This window comes from Mirounga leonina, unplaced genomic scaffold (assembly GCF_011800145.1).
Source record: "Mirounga leonina isolate KUSES-001 unplaced genomic scaffold, KU_Mleo_1.0 Mir_180, whole genome shotgun sequence".
Taxonomy (NCBI): Eukaryota; Metazoa; Chordata; class Mammalia; order Carnivora; family Phocidae; genus Mirounga; species Mirounga leonina.
In genome coordinates, this window is record NW_023270469.1 from 17,538,008 (window position 1) to 17,560,825 (window position 22,818).

Consider the following 22,818-nt stretch of genomic DNA (forward strand, 5'->3'; position numbering starts at 1 on the left):
CTGGCAAAAACAAGACAGACTTCCCTATGAGGTCGTGAAGTCTCCAATTGCCAGGGATATGCAAACAGAGGCTGGAGAGCCACCTACCAAAAATTCTAGTCGAACTAGATGATGAATGCAATCCCTTGCAACTCTAAGATGCTATAAGCCTCCAATGTGTGCTAAACATCAGGCATGATCCACAAGGTAGGACAATGGCCCTCCAAGAGCCTCCTAGGGACCTAATGAAGTAACCAATGACAGGGAAAGAAGGAAGGAAGGAAGGAAAGGAGGAAGGAAGGGAGGGAGGGAGGGAGGGAGGGAGGGAGGGAGGGAGGGAGGAAGAAAGAAAGAAAGAAAGAAAGAAAGAAAGAAAGAAAGAAAGAAAGAAAGAAAGAAAAGAAAGAAAAGAAAAGAAAGAAAGAAAGAAAGGAAAGAAAGAAAAGAAAAGAAAAAAAGAAAGAAAGAGAAAGAAAGAAAGAAAGAAAGAAAGAAAGAAAGAAAGAAAGAAAGAAAGAAAGAAAGAAAGAAAAAGAAAAGAAAAGAAAAGAAAAGATGGGCACTTTTACTAGATATCAATTATATGCAAAAATAAAAGGAAGAACCATTTTATACTTTAGGCAAAACAGAAAGAAATGTCTAATGCTGGAGAGGCTGTGATAAAGCTGGAACATTCATGCTGGTGACTGGGTAAAATGGGTACCACTTTTTTGGAAATCAATGTGGCAAAGAGTATCAAAACACCAAAATTATTTTTAATCATTCAATTCAATAACTGTTCACTTAGGAATTTACCTTAAGGAACAATTTAAAGGATAACTGCTATAAACTAGGAAATATTCATTACATCATTATTAATAATAAACAGTAAGCCTTAAATAGGGAGGAGATTAAGTATAGTATGGTTTTGATGGAATATTGGGCAATCATTACAGATGGTGTTTATATAGAATCTTTGCTCCTTGAGGGCAAGTCCTGCATCCTGTTTACCAGTATAGATCCAGTTCTGTCTGGAACACAAAAACAGCTCATTAGATATTTGTCGAATGAATGAGTGAATGAACAACTGAAAAATGAATTCAATCTTAGCAAGAGAAAATGCTTATTACATGTTATGTTAAAAAAAAAAGCAGAACTTTAGTTACATCTAAAACTATGATTTCCAGAATGTGAAAGATATGAAAGACTAGATACATACACATGTGTCCTACATGTAGACTATAATGTGGAAAAATAAAAGATGTTAGGATTATATTATATACTAGGGATGATGTGTTATTCTTTTTTTTTTTTTAAGATTTATTTATTTGTTTGTCAGAGAGAAAGAGAGCACAAGCAGGGGGAGTGGCAGGCAGAGGGAGAAGCAGGCTCCCCGCCAAACAAGGAGCCCGATGCAGGACTCAATCCCAGGACCCTGGGATCATGACCTGAGCCAAAGGCAGACACTTAACTGACTGATCCACCCAGGTGTCCCAACACTGGGTTTTTTTAAGCAAAGATTGCTCAATACAATTAACTGATTTTGTAATTTTTTCTTTAAAAATTACGAAGATCATTTTTCTCAGTTAACACTTAGGTGCACATTTCATATGCTATACCAACTCCCATAATTGTAAACTGAGCTGCTGTTTGGAAAATCCTAAAGTTGGCTGTTTATTTGACTTGTCTTACATAGCTCACATACAACACTCCTAAAACATCACTCACAATGCAACATTACTGATAGGAGACCCTTGTGAAAGTCTGTGTATGCTGGCAAGATTATCCAAAAAGCTAATAAAATCTTTGTAATCCTTTTCAAGGATGCAGAAAGGAAAATGGCTGCGTTTCAAATTCATGGCATTTCAAAGGCATGAATTAAGCTCTAAGCTCTACATTTGAAAAAAAAAAATCAACACGAGTTCTCTAATTTATGTTCTAAACTGAGAAAACAAATCGTTGCTAAGAAATGAAATTTGCAAAATTCTTAAACACATTTTCTAGTTGATATGCACATACTCAAATCTACAAACTATACCAAAATATAAATTGCAGGAATCACTACATTGAACTTGGTTGATACAACTTCACCATGAAATCTAGAATTGTTTTTTGGTTTCGTTAAGTTTATTCCTAGACATTCTGCGTTTTAGTTATGGATAAAACTGATCATGTGTAGATGATGTTGAGATGATACTTCTATGAATATGTATAAGAAAGATCAGGGCTCTTATGAGGGTAAGAGGGCTTCTTCTTAGTTCCCCAACATCTTGTTTTCTGTGACACTCATGTCGGAGGTCTCTGCACCCTATCCCTCTTCCTTACCATCTGTTAACTTCCCACTCACTATACAGTTTGACACAGGGCTACTGGAGTTCCTCTCTCCTTCAAAGCATCCATCTTTCTGGGAGACCTGCTGATGACCTACAAAATTGCCTTTCAATGCTTTCCCATGACAATCCTGTGTCCACTCCAGCCACCCTGCCGGTGCCCTTGACCAGGGTTCCTCTACCTCTAATCAGCTCTGCCTGCCCTCCCTGCTCTTCCCTCCCACCCATCACATCTATCTTCTCACTACGCTGAGAACCCCACCCCTCTCACCTGCCCCCTCTATCCTGGTTCACCACCTTCCTCTTGGTGGACCAGCACTTCTACCTCTCAACATCTCCGACTTCCTTGCTTTCTTGCTTTCCAGCAAAGCCAAGACCTGGATAAGCCTCACCAATAGCCTTCTCCATGCCTATCTCAGGGCTGATAGGTGCTGAAGAAAGCCTACAACCCTACAAATTAGTTTCCCCCACAAACCCATTGCCTCCAACCTCAGCAGGCCCTCACCACTGCTCTGCAGGGTCTATGGGTTGCTATTAGCTTTCCCTCCTCTTTTCCACGGCAGCTATCTTGGACATTTTCACTCCTTTTTCCAAGCTTTCCATTCCATCCCATTTCCTCACGCTGAGCAGGTAGCCTTGTCTCTGACATCACATAAGAAGTAATGGCCATTGGGTATGAACTGCCTCCATTTCCTGAGCCCACCTCCCAACTATCTACCTACTGACCTACCAACCGACCTGCATCTCCAACTCCTCCTTCCTTTTGCCCTTCCCAAATTAAAGGACAAGTGGGCCCTCCTCCTGCCTGAGACTGACTCTGAACCCCACCCCCTCCCACCCCCTTGCTGACCTTACTCTATCCTTTAACCCTTCCCTTTCCTTTATCCTCATCTACCCCTCTACTGGCTTTTCCCCATCAGCATTTTTTAATATCCTTAATCTCTCCCAACTTAAAGCAAAATTGTCTCTCAGCTCTACATCCTTTCGGGTTTTCTCCCTCCTCCCCTTCAAAACCATTCCCAAGAGTTAGCTACACTGGTATTTCCCAAGGGATTTTGGTTTTCTCCTTGACCCTCTCTAGTGAAGAATTTCATCCATTCCCATGGCTTCAATTATGATGTATATGCTCATAACCTGATAACTTAAGATTCTTTTTCTGGATCACATCTCTCAAGGACAACAGGCTCTCAGGATCTGTTGTTTTGTCTTAATTAGTTTTAGGGTAATAGTCCCTCTGGTTATTTCTTCTCTGGCCATTAATTACCAAATATTAAGGCATCCTCCCAAGCCAAGCTCCAAATCACCCTACTGGACATCTCACCTGGATGTCTCCCACTCACCTCAAACCCACCTGCTCCTTAACTGTTCTTCACCTCAGGGGAAAATACCACCATCCATCCACCAAGTTTCCCAAGACAGACCCCTGGGCATCATCTTTACTCACCACTCTCCTCTGTGCCCTCAGCTCATCACTCACAAAGTTCTTTGAATATTTACCTCCTTAATATATCTCAGATCTGCTCTCTCTTTTCTATCTTCATAGATGCTGTGCCGGGTCACCACAGCAGCTTTTAAACTACATCCTAGCCTCATCTTCTGTCCATTCTCCACACGGGCCCTAGACCTTTTCAAAATGCATGTCTCCTTAAAAACCTTCATTATCTTTAGAATAAAGCTATAGTATACTAGGCTCTTCTACACCCAGCCCTGGTTAATCACTCCAACCCCACCTCTGAGATTCAACATTTTGGCTAATCCCCTCATTACTTAATTAGAAGACCTATGGAACTTCACTGAGACCTTTCTTTCCCCTTTAACAAGGTAGGAAGCTAGCTCAATGTTACCCTACAATCCTTTATAACTCCAGCTTCCAATCAGCTAGAATTCCATTCTCTTAGGCTTCTCTGCTCTAAAGCCACGCTTTAAAAAATGACAAAACAAATACACTGAGCATATGACTGACCAAAATCATACAACTAATAAGAGAATGGAAATTTGAACCCAGACTACCCAGGACATTACCTCATGCCTGTTTATTCACAGTCAAACCAATTTCTGATAATCCAAGATGAAGAACATTTGTTAAAGTGCCTAATATTTGTGAAGTGCTTTACATAAGGAACTTCACTTATCTATTACAACATTGTCAAATAAGCAAACTGTAGATCTGATAATGTAGTTTGTGCAAGGTCACACAGCTAGTAAATGGGTTTGGATTCCCACACCTCTATCTTATTAGCTGCTCCCTAACACCAATAAAGAGTATTTTACAAATGAAGAATCAGGTTCAACCCAGGATCACACATCTAATCACAGGCAAAGTCAGAATTAGAACCCAGCTTTCCTTACTCTACTTGGCTAGACCAATGCTATTTTAGTTCCTGCTTTCTGGAAGAATGGTACCCTGGCTTTTTCACTATTTGCAAAAATTTCCTGAAAACTAGCATTACTCCTTAAGTGCTCAACTGACCTTCAGAGTTTCAACTGTGGCTCTAGGCAGTCTTCTTTGCTAGCCTTCTGTTGATACTCTGCCAATTTTCTGTCGATGCCCACCCTGTGGTCTAGTCTTCCCCCACCTGTTTTCCAGCAACCTCTACTCTCACTGCATCCACAGAATTAGACACTCTGTGTCAGCACAAATCCCATTTCCCCCTCCCTCCTGATAGTTTTCTCATCTTCAGTAATGAAGCCTCATCTGTTTACCCAGCTCTAGTGACCTTCCCTCATGCTTTAGCCTGGATTAAAGCCCCTTTGCCATGCCTCTTAGAGTTCCTGTTAGTTCTTCCCCAAATGCAATCCATTTTACTCATTCCCCCATCCTCGTCTTCCCTCCACGGATGTCATCAACTTAAGGATGACAGGGTTTCTTTTCCTCAGAATCTGTCTTTTTGGCTTGAATCAGTCCCCTGGTTATTTCTTTGGCCATGAATTAATTATACTCATATATTAAGGCATTCTCCCAAGAATGCTTTAGCTGAAATACACCCAAAAGTCTGGATGGGGTGACATATGAAGCATGTGTGGGATTAATTGGACCATCTGGCCAACACCAGAGCCCTGAGTGTAAAAAGATCCAGAAAAAAAACAAAACAAAAACAAAAACAAAACATTAACTAGCAAGGTGGGACATCACCACCGGGGCCCTATGATGCTGAGCAGAAAACTGAAAGAAGGGCAGAGATCTCACACTGTCATTACTTTATAACTGACAGGGGCAGAAGATCTTTCCCAGAAAGGGAGTGGGAGGTAGGGAATTTAGGCACAGAAAGGAGAAGGGCAAACAGCTAGAAATAGAGGAACATGAAGAACTGATGACATTTAGGGGAGAATTGACAAGACTTCCAAGTAATGATTGGCATGAATCTATCAATCCCTAGCATCATAGGATTGTAAGGGCTCCCAAAGCATTCAGGCAAAATTCCAATCCACTGTATGAATGACATAAACATTTCCTCACTAGGGTGGCCTCCCTCTAGTTGAATGCTTTCAGCAATGGGAAATGTGCAACCTTAGGAAATTAAGAGCGTGGAGGTGTAAGTAAAATTCAATTACTGTTCAATTCATTTTCAATTCCTTTTCAACTCAACAAATATCTAGGCAGTAGCTACTATGTGGCAGACACTAGGCACCGGACTATAAGTATTAATAATATAGACATGACCCCTGTTCTGTGGATCTTACAATCTAATGTGGAAGATGGACACATAAACACGCAAGTAGAACAGGGGAAGTAGAGGGCGCGGCTCACACACAAGGTGGGGTACCTAACATGGAGCCGGGCATCTGGGAAGGCTTCACGGATGAGGCAACGTAAGCTGGCTGGGGCTTGAAGAGTGTGAAGGGTGAGTCGAGCGCAAGGGTGGAAGGAACCACCAGAGCGAGAGACAACGGATGGTTAAGGCTTCCCAGCTACCAAAGAAGTTCCGAGTGTTGCAAGAACAAGGTGGTCTCCAGTTTTAGAAGGGCTTAGCACCGGTGAGAGGAGCGTGGGCTTAATTCCATAGGCAATGGGAAGCCTGAGTAGCGCCCTCTGGCTACTGTGGGGGAAACGTTGCCGTATCAGGGGTGGCGTAAGGAGGCCAAGAGTCCGGAGGGGAAGACCGGATGAGAAGGCCTCCTTGTGACGGCTCAAGAGATATGACCAAAAGTAAAGTGCTCCTGTATGATAAATCGAAATAAATGTAAAGGGATAAAGTTCAGAAGGCCACACTCTGAAGCCACAGGTCTCCTCCGTCCTCTCTCACCTTTGTTGGGCAAACCAAAGCGACTCGACCTCGGTTTGCTCCATCACCGCGGACTGTGGGCAGGGGGACGGATCCACGCCCTTCTTCTCAGATGGGAAAACTGAGGCCCAGAGTCCCGTGGTGGGTATCGAGGAGAAAAAAAAATCGAAACGCCCTCGCAAGAGGCTGCCAGAAGTCGCGCACAATCCGAGGGTCCCGCGGCCTGCCCCATTTCTCTGTCAGCCATCCCCAACCAGCTGCCTTTGCTATGGAAACAGTCCTCCCGCCCTCCTCAGCGCCTCGGTTTCTTCATGCACCCTGGGAAATGCAGTCCACCTTCGGTTACCCCCTGCGGCATAAGCCCCCTCCGCGTTCTTAAAGGACTACCAGTTCCAGAAGGCTGTGGGAAAACTCCGGCAGTCTCTGGGCGATGCGGTCTTGACCGAGAGCCCGAGAAACCAGCCGGCCGGCCCGAAGAGAGCGGAGAAGGCGCCCCCAATGGGCGGCCTCATGGGCGGGGCCAGGATCGCCATTGGCTACGGCGGCGCAGGGGGGGCGGAGTCAGCGGAATGAGGCGCGGAGCTGTTCGCTGCTCCAGGTGCTGAGTCCGAGGGAGGCTCCGGACGCGAAAGCCGCGGTCGCCGCCGCTGTCGCCGCCGCCGCCGCCGCCACCGTTGCCACCGCGAGAGCCACCGCGGGAAAGCCGGGGCAGTGAGGAGCCCGGAAGAGCTGGTCGCGCTGCCGAGCGCTGACAGTCCTCCCTCCTCTTTGAGGTCGGTGCTGCTGGGTTCGCTTTTGTTTTATGGGGGGGGGGGATGAACTGAGAAATGAGGGGGCCTGGGGAGTTAATGGGACCTCTCCTCACCGCCCTCAAGACCATCTGTCCCGGAGAGCTGCTGACTGACTCCTCGAGGGCCTCCCCGTGGCCCGGCACCTGAAGTCAGAGCAGCTTGTGTTAGTTTTTGTTTTATGGTGGAGGGGCAGTGTGAGAGTGTGAGGGGTAAGGGCTGGAGGGACCCCCCCATCTCTACTGAGAGGGCGTTGGGGAGCTTGGAGATTTCCCCCACCCCGTGCCTGAAAACGAGGCTGCTTGGATTATTGAGGATGGGAGGGAGTGTTATGGGATGAAAGGTTCTGAGGTAGGGAGACCCTTCCCCATAACACCTGTACTGCTTGAGGTTACAAAGGGAGTCTGGGTGTGATGGATGAGACCAGGGGACTCCTCCTCCTCCGCTCAGACCATCCTGGGCTTATTGAGGAGGGGCTGTTTGGGATGTCAGGAAGATCCTTTCCGTGCCCACCCCTTTCCTGAAGCCTAGGTTTTTGTAAAGAAGGAAAACGGGATGGGATGGAGACAGGGGACTCTTCCCCCTCCCACTTGGATCCGCTTAGGTTACGGGGGGGGGGGTTGGGATGTGAGGAGCTAAGGCCGGGAGACCCCTCCCCACCGTGTTTGAAGTCGCCGGCACAGGAAGGCACTGATGGATTCTCGGGGGTTCTCCATGCTCAGGGTCCCTTGCCTATGGTCCGAGTGGCCTGGGTGTGGATGTGCGGTGGGGGAAAGTAAGAGGGGTGGAGGGAATCCTCCCGACCTCTCCCTCTCTGAGCCTTACACCATAGGCCCTCTCTACCTGGATCCAGGCCAGGGGCCAAAAGTCGAGACGACCCTCCCTGCCCCGCCCCGTCCCGCCCCGCCTGGCGACCCGGCTCCTGCACCGCGGCAGGGAGCCAGACGCTGATGGGCACGTGCGGGCGGGACGGGGTGGGTCCCTTCTCTAGCACTCCGAAGCTCGGGGCAGATGTCCCCTGAGTCTCCAGACCTTTGAGGCTGGTAGGCTTCACGCGGGGAGCGCCCCAGATCTGGCTACCGAAACCTGCTTCCAGGGCGCCCGGCGGCGGCTTCGGGAACCGTGCTTTTGCGCTCGGCCCAAGCATCCTCGGTAGGACAAAGCGGCGGTCGCTGCACTGGCGGGCCTGCGCCACCCGCTGGGCGGGGGGCGCGGCCAGGGAAGGGGGGGCTCCGGGCGCGGCGCAGAGAGCTTCCGCGGAAACATGCCAGGAGCCGGGCGGGAGACAAAGCGCGCTCGCTCCTCTCGGGCCTGCGCGAGCCGGGATGGAAAATCCCGAGGGAGGAGGCGGCTGCGCCCTGGCTGGGTACTATGCCCCGCACCCTTCTTTCCGGCACACCACCCCCTACGCCGGCCCAGCACCCCAGGATGCCCTGTGTGCGATGGTAATCAGGGTCCCTTCTGGGGGACATTCAAGACCTGTGACCACGAGGACACGGACAGGCGGCGGTGGGGTGGGGCAGGGGGGCTCCGCCTGGAGGGGAGGGTCCCAAGATTCAGGAGACCTAAGTGGGCAGGGTCTGGAGGGGCATCCTGACTGGATGGTGTCCCCACGCCCCATCAACCATGTTAGGTCCAGTTTGATTCCGGGGTTTGAGTGTGTTTGTGTCACCGTGTGTTTGCATGGGTGATGATGTGGGTCAGAGTGTGTGAACGTGTATGACTGGGTGAATGTACCAGCGTGTGCTCGTGTTCATGTGTGTCACGGTGAGCTTGTTAATCTGGCTGCGCGAGCCTGTGAGAAGAGGAGCCACTTACTGCTGACCTTAGATGTTGGCGGTGGGGGCAGGGTAGAAGCCCCTTCCACTCTAAAGCCACCATAATAACCTAGGGTCCCAGTGGGTGCCCTCAGGGTGAAGGTAGCTTCAGGCTGCCTTGGGCCTAGCCTGCATGCTTGGGTGTGGCCTAGAATATAGGACCTCACAAGTATGTGGAGCCCTCTAAAGCCTTTCTGGGGTCTCAGGTCTGACCCTAACATCCGTTACCATTGCCCTGCCCTTCCCATCCTTCAGAAACCTTATCCTGCTGTAATGGGCTGCCCTGGGGCCCAGAATTCCACCCCACCCCTCCACGTGGGCTTCCAGGTGGGGCTCGGGGCGCTCATCAGCACAGTCCTTTATGATGTGGGTGCAAGATTTTGTGGCAAGGCAAATTTTGTCCATTTGGCCTTCATGTCTGGAAGGGTCATAGGTCTGGGGTTGCTGGTCAGTGGCAGGTGGCCTCTCAGTAATACAAGGTATACTCTCAGAGCACGAGTGAGACACAGAGATACCACTATGAGTGGACACCCCTAGAAGATAAGGACAGCCCTCCCAGACATGCCTATTCCCAGAAAGTGACCTCAATTTCATAGTACTTTTATAGCAAAGGTGTTGTGTGGCTTTGAGATAATCCCCACCAGAAACCCCTTTCCCATAGGATGAGGGGCTAGACCATTGTCAGTGGAACCACAGGAAGAGCAGTTACCAGACAGTGGAGCCACCATCCAGCCCAGCCCTGCCTGGTCCAGTCTCCACGAGTATCCACTGCCAGTACCCACAGCGACCTCTACTGGGAAAAGTAGTAATTTTGCAACTAACACTCCCCCGGAGTGTGGAGGTTCAGGGTGGGTGTGGGCATTGTTAGGTAAAAACCACAAACCCTTTTATTTGGGGGCTCCCTGTCTGCCCTTGGGGTCCTAGGTTGATGTTCTTGATGGCAGTTCCCTCAAACTAGTTCAAGCAGTGCAACTGCCACTGTCCTTGCCCATATAGAAATATTTAAAGGGACACCTGGGTGTCTCAGTCGATTAAGCGTCTACCTTCAGCTCAGGTCATGATCCCAGGGTCCTGGGATCGAACCCCACATCGGGCTCGCTGATTAGCGGGAGCCTGCTTCTCCCTTTCCCTCTGCTGCTCCCCCTGCTTGTGCTCTCTCACTCTCTCTCTCTGTTAAATAAATAAAATCTTTTTTTGTTGTTGTTAAAGGGGGGAAGAAGTATTTAAAGAGAGCCAAAATGCTTTTGTCCAAGTTTCTGTACAGGGGTGGACATCAAATCTGCTTAAGAGGAAAATGTGTGGAAAATATTTATCAAGCTCAGGGTGTTTTAGGCATCTTTCTTATCTCTTCCTCTCCCACTATGTTCCCACTCCCCTTTCTTATTACACTTTATCTTCCTCTCTTCCTCATTATTACTCAATAACATATTTTCAAAGATAAGCCTTCTTTTACTGGTTGACAACATGGCCCAGAAAATGCAAGACTCGGGAGGCTATTACTAAGTGCAAAGAACTGGCAAACACTGGTTCTTCCAGACCTACTGATGGGAGTAGGGGAGATGGATGAAACATGCTCTGTCTTAAATCCTCATCTGGTGACATATGTCTCTTCTCCCAGAATTGCTCTGAAGGGATTTCACACAGCCACAAAATCTTTAGAGCTCCTCAAAGGAAAGGAGGTATTTAAATACCTGGTATTGTTCTTACTTTGGCATCCATGTGATTTGCATTGAACTATGTGACTCAGTATCATAAAGTAAAAATAGGACTTAATCTCTTCCTTGCCTGTTCAGAAGGTGTGCATATGTGTGTTGTGTTCTGCATTAGAGAGTGAAAAGCTAAATTATCTCATAAATTGAACCACCTGCTTATTCTGATTAGAGAATGGTGCTTAACATCACCTACAGGCAATAACATTATTTTATGTTTCTTTTAATTCATACCTGAATCTCTTTGTCTTGTAAAACCTTTCTTCATGCTCATACATTATTACTTTCACTTGAAGTTAATCAAGAATGTTTAATCCTTGTACAGAAGCCAAACAAATTAAATATCAGCAGATACAGGAAGATGTGGGTGGTGTTTCTGTTCTTGGGCTCAAAAAAATCCTTGGAGTTCACAGGAGAGAAGGAAAGGAGGTGAAGGTTTAGTAAATCTTATGGGTGTAGTTAACAAGTTTCTGAGGAGATGCTCCTCAGAATTTTTCCAGGAGAACTGGTCATGTTGAAGAATCTGAGGATGCAGGAAAATAGCATGCATGCTGGGAGTGGGAATGAAGCCCTGGGGATTCCTAAATCCAAGCACTAATGCAGCCTTTCTGGGAAAATCCCCCAAATCCCTCCTGTTCCTTTCCTGCAGTCACAAAGGAAAGGAGCTGTCCAAGGTTCTGGAGCACTGGCTTCAACCCCACTAGTGGGAAGGCAGGATTTAGGGCATGGAGTAGAAGCAAGCTCTGATGACCACGGCCTCTGTGAGGATTTCCCCAAAGCTCATCACAGAAAGAAATAGGAGGAAACAGAGCTATAGAGGCTTTTATTGCATCGCTTCAAACAAACCCTATTTAAAGAATTACAAGCTAATAATAAGAGGAAATTTCTGAGTCAGGCTTGTCACATGTGAGAATGTATTTAATCCTCACAGACCTATGAGGTAGGTGGTGGTGGTGTTTCCACTTTCAAGATGAGGAAGTGAAGCTTTGAGAGGAAAGGGGCTTGCCCATGATTACAGAGATCAGAAGGAACAGAGGTTAGATTCCCACCTGGATCTCTTAAACTCCAGAGCCTCCTCTTTTTTTTTTTTTTTAATTGGATCTGAGCCCACTTTCTTCTTTTTTTTTTAATGTTATTTATTTATTCATGAGAGTCAGAGAGAGAGAGAGAGAGAGAGAAGCAGGCTCCCCGCCTAGCAGGGAGCCCGATGTGGGACTCGATCCCAGGACCCTGGGATCATGACCTGAGCTGAAGGCAGACGCTTAACCATCTGAGCCACCCAGGCGCCCTCCAGAGCCTCCTCTTACCACGATTTTTTCCTACTGCTATTGGAGAAGCAAAATTGAAGTTTTGAACTGTCCTATCTGAGATGCTAACCAAATTTTAGAGGAATGGATTGGGGACCAACAAAGATTCAGACATAAGCCTCAAAGAGTCCTTTCAAATGCATCAAGGATATTACCACAATACTTTACATATTATCCTGACAGAAGGATACCTGTACTTGATTACCAAGGAGGAGAAAGGGGAGTATAATGACCCTCATGGCCAGCGTCCCAAGGTTTTCTTTCCAGAGTGGAACAATTTCACAAGAAGCCAAGCCTGGATGGCAGCAAAATTTATTTTTAATAATCTGCAAGAATGAGGGAACAATGAGGAGGCTGATATTATTTCACAGAGTACATGTAGAGCCAAAGAAATAGGGCTTATCTTTACTTGCTACAGTCCTGTTCCAATGCTGAGTACACTTGGATATTGTTAAGAGGCTCCTTTCCCCTATTCCCACTCTCACGTTTTTACAGCAAAGTCTCTAACACCAAAATGAAAGTTTTCGTTGTTGTGAGCCACAGCTAATCTCAGGGAACTATCACATTCCTGCCCTCATGTCATCATAACCACTGTTCTGCCTTCATATGTGGCTTCAGGACTCCTGAAGGTAGGCAGGTTTGGGGCTTGATGTGCTTCAGGCCACATGTCCTCTGGTTCTGCCAAGAGGCCTGTGCCTGAGAACTCCCCATTCAGTAGCTGTTGTTTAGGTATCTAAAGAGAGCAGAGAGGAATAGACTTTTGCTTTTTCTCCTCTCTCGATCTCAGTCTGCACAACACACAGATGCGGGGGGAGGGGGCTCACCTTTTAAGAAAATGCCTCACAGGGGCACCTGGGTGGTTCCATCGGTTAAGCGGCTGCCTTCAGCTCAGGTCATGATCCCAGGGTCCTGGGATCGAGCCCTGCATTGGGCTCCCTGCTCTGTGGGGAGCCTGCTTCTCCCTCTGCCTGCCGCTCCCCCTGCTTGTACTTGCTCTCTGTCTCTCTCGCTCTCTCTGTGTCAAATAAATGAATAAAAAATCTTTTAAAAAAAGAAATTGCCTCACATCAGGCTGGGTGTCCAATCCATTCTGAGTAATTCCGTCCCCTCCTAGGCTGGGGCTCTGCAGGACTCCGATGCACAGAGCAAGGCTGCTATTGCTTTTTCCGAGGGCACTGGGAGGCCAAGGACCTGGCTCCCCATCTGGGTCTGCTCTGACTCATATGACCGCAGACAGATTTGATTGTTTTCTTATTTAGAGTCATTAATTAACTCTCCTCAACATCGGAACAGCATGTATTAAGAGGAAAGCTATTTGTGGGGGTCTCTAGGAAGCCATGCCTACAGCTGAGCACCATCTCCTTTGCTAACAGGATCAGGAAATGGTTTTTAATTCTGGCTTTGACCCTTCAGAAAACTTAGATCATCAAGATTTTGTGCCAATGTGAGAATGGAAATATAAGTGTAATTGATTGCTAAGGCTGCTATAGTTATTTTGGCAAAAACTGGGAAACACAGGGATCCGTCAAAGAAGAACAGGATTTTCATTCATTCAACAAATATTCTTGTGTCTGCAATGTGCCAGGCACAGAGCTGGGCATAGCAAACGTAGTTCAACTTGGAATAAGCTCTGTCACATAGGAATCTTGAGTGGAACGTGGAAACAGATGCAGAACCCCTGACGAGCAGAGTTTTTAGAAATGGAAAGAACCTTAATCATCATAAACTGTCATCATCTCTTTTTTAACATGAGGAAAGAGGCTGAGGGAAATTGAGGGTTGCCACTGGCCATACACAGCCCCGATAGTGGCAAAAATGAGGATTAGAACCCAGGTTTTAGTAATTCCTCAAGCTTCTTCTCTCCACTGTACTAAACTACTGCTCTGCTCACCAAATTATCCAAAGGGCATGTTTTCATTAACATAGGCTTCTTGGATCTAATCGTAATGCAAAACTTAAAGTTGAAATAGAAAAAAATCATAGATGAAATACGAAGAGTGCCCATTTATATCCATGTTGTCCAAGCCACATGTGGCTAATGAGCACTCAAAATGTGGCTAGTTCAAATTGAGATACACTGCAAGCATAAAATATATACCGGATTTTGAAAAATTAGTATGAAAAAATATAAAATAGCTCATTAATGTGAATATTATAGGTTGAAATAATATTTTGGATATGTTGGGTTAAATAAAATATATTAAAATTAATTTCACTTGTTTCTTTTTACTTTTTTAATGTCTACTAGAAAATTTATAATTATATATGTGGCTTGCATTTATAGCTCATATTTCTACTGAATAACACTGTTCTAGAGTGCTTTCACTTAGGAGGAAATGTTCTTTACAAACTAAGGCATTTAGTGGCGCCTGGGTGGCTCAGTTGTTAAGCGTCTGCCTTCGGCTCAGGTCATGATCCCAGGGTCCTGGGATTGAGCCCCGCATCGCATCGGGCTCCCTGCTCTGCGGGAAGCCTGCTTCTCTCTCTCCCACTCCCCCTGCTTGTGTTCCCTCTCTGTCAATCTCTGTCAAATAAATAAATTCTTTAAAACAAAAAACAAACAAACAAAAACTAAGGCATTTAGCAAAGTAGGTTCTATAATCAGTCAGCCTGAGATGAATACTAGCTCTACCACTTGGGCTGTGTGACCTTGGACAAGTTGATTGATCTCTGCTTCCATTTCCTCACCTGTAAAATGAGGGTGAACAGAGCCTACTTCCTTGATTGAGTCAAATTTCTTAGAACAGTGGCTGGTACATAGTGAGTGCTCAATTAATATTAGCTATTGTTACTATCAGAAGGGGCTTATAGAATCTTACAAGACAGGGGCTACAGGAAGGAGAACAAGCAGACAATTTTCAGATAAATGAAGAAAAAGATTTACTACTAGTTAAAACATGATTGAAAATACTTGCTCAGTATAAGCTCATGAACTACCTTGATGTGGCCCCAGTTTTCTGGCAGATAATGATACTGAGGAAAGATTTCAAGCCATTTAAATAAGCATACAATGGATAAACAAATTAGCTAATAGCATTATGCACAGGTCTTGACCCCTGCTAAATGAGTTGAGGAAGAAGATGATCAAAGTATACTTATAACAGATGACCCAAGAGCTCTAAGTCTCTTTGACTCCAAGATTTCTCAGGGAAATATAAGCCTTATGCTCTAGGAGAAAGATCTTGGGTAGGAGTCAGGCGTATGTGAGGTCAAAGCCACTCTGCCATCCATTGGCCTTGATCAAGATAGTCGTGGCACCTGGTTGGCTCAGTTGGTGGAGTGTGTGACTCTTGATCTTAGGGTTGTGGGTTCAAGCCCCACTTTGGGTGTAGAGATTACTTAAAAATAAAATCTTAAAAAAAATGAACTGTCAGTTTTCTCCTCTATAAAATGGAGCTAGCACCACCTCTCTTGCAGGTTGTGGTGAGGACTAAATTAGATAATGCAAATAAAACACCTCATACATAGTAGATGCTTTAAAAATGGTGGCTTTCATGAAATGGAATTTCAGATGTTCTTTAATAGGGAACTTTTGGTTAATAGAGAATTTTTTTATGAGGATCTCCATGATCTTTTCTACATTTTCACTACCACATTCTCCATCTTTGCTTGGTCCCTGAGGTGGTTGAAAGGAGTTTCATCTGATTGTGTCTACACCAAAATGTAGGATCTCAGTAACTTTGGGCATTCTATACAATCTTTCATATTCTTCTCTCTGTCCCATTTACACATGTGAGGTTTCTTTCCTGGGATGGTAAAGCAAGCAGCAAAATGGGCATTGTTCTCCATCATATTTATCCTGAAGTTCTGACATTCTGACCTAGTGTTTAGAGCATTTTACATGCAGCTTTGCTTTAAAAATAAATGGGGCATAAATCTAGAAACCATAACCCCAGGAGAACCATGTTCTCCTGGCTCTTAGAGCAGACCGTGGGTCCACTCACTGCACAGCTCTTAGGGAACACATTGCTGCTGTCCTTGAATATCTATTCCTCTTCCAAAAATTTGCTTTCAGGACCAAAGAAATGTATGTTAAGCTCAGTGAAAACTTATGTTAACAAAGCTTGTTGGACTCTAGAGAAAACACTCAGACTAGTTACACGGCAAGTGTGGGGATCCCTGGAAGTATTTTGGCAGGAGAGCAACATAGTCAGATGTCCAGGGTCAAAGTGTGGTGGGGGGATTGAGGTGGGGAAGATCCGGAAGGCAGGCTCACCCATCATTCTGTTGAGAGACCCGTGACTTCCAGGGACCTAAGTACCAGTATTAAGTTCTCTTGGGATAAGTTCTGATCTTAAAATGCATTTTCCCCACCCATTCCCTCTTGTTCACTCAACAAATACGGAATAGTGCATTTTGAAAAACCTTGCTCTGCAAGAGCCCAGGGTCTGGCTGCGGAGAAGGGAGATGCCAATGTGCAGAGTGAACCAAGGAACAAGTGCTGAAGTAAGCACAAGAGGCCTGATTAAGGCGGGTTGGCTATGGCAGTTGGCTAAAGCTATGGATCCCAGCCAGACAGACCTGAATCTGAATCTCAGCTTCACCACCAATGTGTGGCCTCGGGCAAGTGCTTTAACCTTTCTGAGCCTCATTTTTCTTATCTGGGGCAATAAAATCTTCTTTCCCTGGGCTCTTATGGCCACTACAAGCCAACTTGAAGAAAATTCTTAAGAGTAATACTAACCTTCCTTTACTGAATGCTCACAGTGCCATCAGGCATTGTGCTCAGCACTTTATATGCATAAAAGAGATACCATTATTATCCCTATTTTATAGCTGAGGAAAACAACGCTCAGGTACTTTAACTTGCCCAAGGTCACACAAGCAGTAAGAAGTGGGACCAGGACCCCAATGCAGGCAATTTGACTGCAAAACCTTCTCTTAACCACTGTGATCACTACCTCCCTGGTTCAAGGTCAACAGGAACCCAATGACTGTTATTTTGAAAGAGGGCAAGAGGATTCATTGATTAGCTTGTGTAGAGGTCTTCTGCTTGGTCTTCAAGAGTGGGTATGATATGGAGAGGCTCTGAGCAGTGAGTACCGAGAAGAGGGAAGGCAGCGAAAAGCTGTGAGCAAATGAACAGGGCTGGGAATGCCAATGATGTGTTCTGGGGGCCCTGAAATGGAGAAGAGGGTTTCAGTAGAAAACAAATGTTTAGAAATAAGGGTTTGGAAAGCCTTGGATATCAGGCTAACAAGTGTTAGAAAACCAAAAAAGTTCATAGGCAAAAGAGAAGATGTGAAATCTGAAAGCACCAATTTGAGGCAGCTCACTGAATTTGGGCGTATGATTGCAGTGTGGAGCAGGTGACCAAGCGTGCCCAAAGCCAGAGTTTGAGGAGAGCGTGGCCAGACGGCACCACAAGCCAGCACACCTACCCCTGCTCTCTGCTTTCCAAACAATGTGCACAGCCTTTTCTTTCATTTGGTCTTCACAAAAGCCCTAGGCAGGAGAAGGGTGGGAGGTCGGCTACCAGCACTGCTGCCTGTGTCGAGTGGCAGGCAGCACGGGCTGCCAGGAACACAGATGCCAAACACAGCTGCAATGCTCAAACTCAGGCAAAAACCTTAGGACTTTTTCTGTGGGGGAGGAGGCAGAAGGTTTGCCCACTGGGCAGGGAGTCCTTTTCTCTGTGTTCTGGGAAGCAGGCAGTGTTATCCTCTGGTCCATGATTTCCCAGTGACACCCCTGCCTGAGTAGCTGCCCGCCAGGGTGGCTGCTGTGAGGGCCTGAATCAGGGTCATTGCAAATCCCATAGTTCTTCTTGGATTCAGCACCTGTCAGCCAGTCGCCCCCTCCCTTGCGGAGAGCTCATTTCACAAAATGAAATTTTTCAGACTTCTGGCATCATGAATTAATTGTGCTTGTTTCTCTGCAAACTGCAGGGACTAGAAACCAGACCCCATGCTCCTTAGGGGCATTAGAAGAAAAATCTCTTTTCTAATGGCTGCAGTCGCTGCTGACCACCAGATTTCTCTCCATGGCTACACTTCTGATAACAATGGAAAACAAAGGCAGGAAGGGAGAGGGGCACAGTGCGGGCTTCTTCCGAGAGCCCCCTGCAGTTCAGTGAAGGGTGTGAGGCAATGGGGAGGGGACTTTCACAGCCACGAGAGAGCCCCTTGACGAGTAAAGGAGTTCTGATGTGAAAGATGATAGAAAAGAAAAGAGACCGTGGTGCCACACTATATTTTCTCTAGAAAGTCATACTAGGGTTCCAGATGCCCTCCACAGTTCTGGAAGGATAAACAAACAGGTTGGCAAGGCCACAGAGATTTTGACAAGTTATCCAGGAAAAAGTGCCTGGGGATTTTAAACATACCATTAATGAGAAATGACAAACACTTGGGTAATAGAATGTTAAAGGCTCCTGTGGCCACCGACCCCAGTAACGATTAATGTGTGTCAAACACTGAACACAACAGGGTGGAATGGTGACTTCTGAAGGATGAAATCAAATTGGGAAATCAAAATAATAATAATAAAGGTACGGATTTTTCAAGTGGTTGCGCATCACAAAGTACAGCCGTGGTTATTCAGAATACCTTTACCAGCCAGGTCCCTTTTACCTGATCATTCTGATCCCAAGGGTCCATTTTTTGACATTCCTATGATCAGCGCCCAGCTCAGGGCGTAGCACACAGGAGGTGCTCAGCAAGTGTTCACAGCTTGCTCACGCCCTTAACACTACTGTGTGCGAAGCCTTGTGCCAGGCACTGGAGAGATGGAAGTAAATGAGACACGGTGCCTATCCTTAGGGGTGAGGCAATTCCAAGACAGAACAAGGAGTGCACTGTAGGAAATGTGCAAATGAACGTGGTCACCTGTGATGGTCACCAGTGATGCTTCCTTCTAGGTGCTTCCTCACACCTCTGGAATAAGGTAGTCCAGCAGGTGAGCCAAACTGGGACCTTATATTGCCAACCTTATCTCCCATCAAGTCTGAGCAGGTCCAGCTGTGGTGTCTGAGGTATAGCAGCGTGAAGGTGAAGGAGGCAGAGGCTGGTATGTTGCCGAAGCTTGTTGGGTATACACTCAGTAAAAATATTTTTCCTTTGCATGCTTCATTTGAAAGACCCACTCTTGAGACGCTTTGCCTGCAATTAGAGCATGCGGCCACAAGGAGCATCCATGAAGCAGTGTGGTCCAAGCAGCCAGGCTCCCCACAGGGATAGAATGCTGAGCAAAATAACTGCTCAGTTGCTAACCTTCAGAAGAACATAATTTTACACTAATGGATCAGAAAAGGATTGCACGTTTAATTGGACCAAACCATTGTAACCTATGTGTAGTGAGTGGAATTAGGAATTCATCAACATTCATTTAACAAAATTCATGTGTGTCTACTGTATACAAAGAGAAGCACAAAGTCCCCGCCCTTAGGTACTGCCTCCTGCAAGGACAAACACGGACAGATAATGGCAGTGCAGCGAAGTAAGTGGTATGCTGGGGGGATGAGCAGAGAGTACTAGAAGCACAGAGGAGGAGCGACTAACTGACAGGGGCAAGGGGGGTGTGGTCACACACACACACGCGCTTTTGACCCAGATGTTAACACCTGAGTCAGAGGGTTTACACCAACACACATAGAAGTGTGGATATTTTGAGACACTGAAGAGAATTGGGATTGGCCTGTAGAGTGATCTTGGATATATCATCTACACCTCTGGAGCTCAGTTTACCCCTCTGGTCCTCCAAGGGCTTGGTAGTGGCCATCCTGACCATGTGGGCCTAGAGTGGCATGGAGATTAGAGTGATAACCTTGATCTCAGTGGCCAAGGCCTGGACTTGTCCTAGCCCCAAGGCCTCCTGGGAACCAGCTTGTCTGGACCCTCTTGATTCTGGCTGAAATGTTCCAAGGGATTCCAGAGGATCAGCTGAGATGCTGGTGCTGGAGACACTTGCCGTTTTTGAGGTGTCAGCCTTTAGTGTCCAGTGGAAGTGGTCTAGCTCTCCTAAGTCACTATTTGGCTTCCCGTCCTTCTGCAGAAGCCAGGCTGGCCCCCTCACTCAACCCCGTATGCGCTGCCCTGTGCCCTTCCGGCAGGCCTGAGGCCACTGTTTGGAAAGCCTTGGCCTGATCAGATGCAGGATCAGTGGTGGCAGGCCAGCCCCACCCCTGTCTCCAGGCCCTTCAAGAAGACAAAGCCCCGTAGTAATTATTTCACGATATACTCGCGTATCAAATCCTCATGTTGTACACCTTAAACTTGCATGTTATATGTCAATAATATCTCAATAAAGCTGGAAAAAAAGAAAGAAAAGAGAATCTTTGCTGGGCCTGTGTCTCCCTCTGGAGACCTTCTTCGGTCCTGGCAGGCCGTCCTCCCCAGCCAGCGCCATCCGGCCTTTCCCCTGTGTGTGGCTGGGGCAAGGCCTCCCCAGAACAGGCCCCTGTGTGTTGGGGACACAGAGGAGCAACTATCTTGCATAAATGAAAAAAATGACAGAGTGTTTAATTTAAGCAAGTCGTTTAAAGCTTTTTAATTGCCCCATAGAGTTTTAATATAAATTAGAGCAATACCTGGTTAAGAGAGTAGACAAATGGAAGCACTGAAAAAGCCCTCACTGAAATCTTAAAAAGTCTTGAAAAGCCTCTTTTCAAATAATTCATGTGCCCAGGAAATTTCATGCAGAGCCTATCAGGCTCAACCACGTCTCTAGGCCAGAGCCAAGACCCAGGCAGCTCCAGTCCCCCATCCACTCTCACTCTGGTCTTTAGCCCTGGGACCATCTCTCTGCAGAGAGCTCAGCCCTGCCAGCTAGGACCACGGCTGCTCAGGCTGCTTTTCTCAGTAAGAGCCAGCAGGCGCCTCTTCCTGGGGGCTTCCGAAGGCGGTGGTAAGGACACTTCCTGCCTCGCCCCCTCACCATCTCCAAACACACCTGCCCCCTGGCTGGGGCCTGGATGGTCCCTTTATCTTGCAGGAAGCACCACTGGGTACCTATGCAGGACTCCATTCCCAGAGTGAGCAAACAAAGAAAAAACTACAGAGGGCCTTTAAAACCATTCTGCAGAGGATGTCGCCTCTACCAAAAGGAGATGAGAAGGGGCCAGGCTGAGATAAGCAGAGCTGCTTAGAAACCGAACACAGAGACAAATCAAAAACCTTCATTGGAGGCAATAGAATGCAGATCAGTGGAGTGAGAAACAAGATGTCTCCCATTCAAATCACTGCAGAAGATAAAAGAAATCATCTGCTATGGCGCAAAAGTCAGAAAAGAAAGGAAATGCAGAAAACATAAAACAAGATGACAGGAGACTACCCAAAATGGTTCTGACAATAAAAGTGAGTTTTTAACATTCCCTTGTTACAAGACAAAGGCTCCCAGATTAAATAAATGCAAGAGACTCACGTAAAATAAAACAACGCCATGGTAGGCAAAGCTATACCAGGTAAATGCAAACAAAAGCAAAAGCATGAGCGGCTATATCAAGACAAAGCACAATTTTAAGGCAATAAGTAACATCAGGCAGGATGAAAAGGGCAATTTTATATTCTTAGGAGCAACTGTGAAAGCATAACTGTTCTGAACATTTGTACACTCGGGATTTTAGCATCAGGACACTTGAGGCGAAACCCACCGCTGTTGGAAATACGAGATGAAGACAGTTGTGGGCATAAATTTACATGCTACTCGCAGTACCTGACCTGACATCGAGTAGCCAGAACATGTACAACAGCCGGAAGGAGTAATATTCTGAAGAGGACTGAGGCGAGTGCTGAACTTTGTACCCGTGCGAATGATGTTTGCCATGTTTTAAAAGACCATCATAGATTGATACTTGGGATATAAATGTTAAATTGAATACAGATTTATATATACAGTATAATTCTAATCACAACTTTAATAACCCTAAGCCACTGAAAAGCCACTGAAAGAAAATATACAAAAAGGTTGACATTTGGTGTGTTCAGAAAGGTTTGAAATTAGGTATTTAAAATTTCTTTCTGCTTTTTCTTCCCAGTGTTCTTTAATGATCATATAATATTCTAGGAGTTTAAAAAAAGTGAACTGAAAAAAATAGTTTCAGACTCATCCCCATCACACAGGATTTATGATTTTGAAGATTTGGATAAAATTAACAAGAACAGGGGGCGCCTGGTTGGCTCAGTCAGTTAAGCATCTGCCTTCAGCTCAGGTCATGATCCTGGGGTCCCAGGATCAAGCCCCACATCGGGCTCCTTGCTCAGCGGGAGGCCTGCTTCTCCCTCTCCCTCTGCCTGCTCCTCCCCCTGCTTGTGCTCTCTCTCTCTGTCAAATAAATAAATAAAATCTTAAAAAAAAAAAAAAATTAACAGTAACAGCGGACAGGAATCCCAGCAGGCCCCACACAGCCTGGGGCTCTTGGCCCCTCTAAACCCACCTGGTCACCTCAAAACCCTGGGGCACCTATATCTTCCCAATTCCACTCCCATCTCTTCTACTGTGCCTTTATGAGCCTTCCAACCTCCACTGACAGCTCAGCTGTGTTTTCCCCAAGACAGACCCTGGTCTCCTTGCTTCTCCCCATCCGCCCATGCCCCTGCTGACCTCACCTACTCTGGGAGAGGGATGCAGCTCCCCTCTATATGCCAGGGCCTCATGAATGCATCTCTAGCTCCAAATTCACCACAGAGTTTCAAGGGTGTACATCAGCCTGCAGACTGGATGTCAATCCAGATGCGGGGGCAGGCATGG

The 22,818-nt window shown here is 46.3% G+C and overlaps 1 protein-coding gene across 1 annotated transcript in view; it reads left to right on the forward strand.

Annotated features, from left to right (window-relative positions):
* Positions 1 to 7,065: 7,065 nt before the first annotated feature.
* The window catches only part of SMPD3 (sphingomyelin phosphodiesterase 3), an 82,756-nt gene continuing 67,003 nt past the window's right edge, over positions 7,066 to 22,818 (forward strand). The window contains exon 1 of the mRNA XM_035024913.1: positions 7,066 to 7,284. The gene's annotated coding sequence lies outside the window, so the exon portion shown is untranslated. The remainder of the gene's footprint in view (positions 7,285 to 22,818) is intronic.